The sequence below is a fragment of the Mesocricetus auratus genome, unplaced genomic scaffold (genome assembly GCF_017639785.1).
Source record: "Mesocricetus auratus isolate SY011 unplaced genomic scaffold, BCM_Maur_2.0 Super-Scaffold_100714, whole genome shotgun sequence".
Lineage (NCBI taxonomy): Eukaryota > Metazoa > Chordata > Mammalia > Rodentia > Cricetidae > Mesocricetus > Mesocricetus auratus.
Genome location: NW_024429270.1, coordinates 706,736 through 707,596, shown reverse-complemented (window position 1 = coordinate 707,596; position 861 = coordinate 706,736).

The window sequence follows — 861 nt, the reverse complement described above, 5'->3', positions numbered from 1 at the left end:
GGCCTGTCTGCAGGCGCCCTTACCCACTGAGCTGCCTCAAAGGTCCCCAAAGTATACTTCAACAATGCCCACGTGTTGAGTGATACACTTTCCTTTCTACTCTTGATCGTCCGATGTACTTCTGAAGCAAAGATATAATGCTGTCCACTTCTACAGATCTGTGAAGTTACACCTGAAGAGTTTAAACGGGCCTCAAAAAAGTGGCAGCTGCTCACACAGAGAAAAGAGGCCCTTAAACAGAACCCTGAAGGAACTGCACTCAGTGGGCACAAGTTACCAGAGGAAAAAAGTTTGCTGTAGCAGGGGTGACATTTCTTCGTGAGACAGAGGAAGGCCTTGACAGAGGGGGTCCTGCTCCAAAGCACACACCATCCCAGTGAATTATAAATCATGCTCGTCTGCCGAGAGACAGGGATTCTATGAAGGATAAAGTGTAATAGCTACGGAGGTAACTTATGGGACAGCAAGAGGCATGAAAAAGTCAGAGAGGTACAGAAGGAGTCCGACAGAAAGCCCAAAGACAAGATCTGCTTTAAACCGGAGAGTAACACAGAAGACAGAGCTCACCATGGGTACAAAGGAAACCCAGCCAGCATAGAGGCTGGAGGATCATAAAAGCTGAGGATTGCCCTCAAGTAGTCAGAGACTAAGGGAGACAAGGGAGCTCATGGCCTGGGAAAAGAGTCCTAATCCTCATGTGACTGACAGAATACCGGGCCCCAGAATGCAGAACTGTCACAGTGACCCTGTAGGTATGAGGCAGTGCCAAAGCCAGAACTCAGGCCTCCTCCATACACTGCTGTCTACTGCTGGGACCTAGGACACTCAACACTGTCTAGATGGAAACTGTACAACAGGAGA